Source organism: Cariama cristata, unplaced genomic scaffold, assembly GCF_000690535.1.
Source record: "Cariama cristata isolate BGI_N322 unplaced genomic scaffold, ASM69053v1 scaffold26498, whole genome shotgun sequence".
Classification (NCBI taxonomy): domain Eukaryota; kingdom Metazoa; phylum Chordata; class Aves; order Cariamiformes; family Cariamidae; genus Cariama; species Cariama cristata.
Genome location: NW_009629820.1, coordinates 1 through 344, shown reverse-complemented (window position 1 = coordinate 344; position 344 = coordinate 1).

Here is a 344-nt window from a genome sequence, read left to right as displayed (position 1 = left end):
CGGGGTGCCCCGGTGCCCCCAGCCACAGGCCCTGCTCTCCCATCCCCCTGCCACCCGTGGTGGGAACCCCCTTCCCCAATAAACAAACATTCTTTTAAGGTTGCTTGTGGTCGCGGTCGTTGAGCCCGGCGGGGGCACAGATGAGCCCATGAATTGGGAGCTCTTGGGGAAGCAGGGCCAGGGCAGGCGGGGGGACAGGAGCACGGCTCCGCAGGGACCGTGGGTGCCCCCAGCTCCTGCCACAATAATGGGGTCAAACTTTGTTAAGCTTCAATTACGACTTTTAAAATAAAAGTTGGAAAAACACCAGCCTGGCCTGCTCCTGCCGTGGCTTTGTTGTGAGT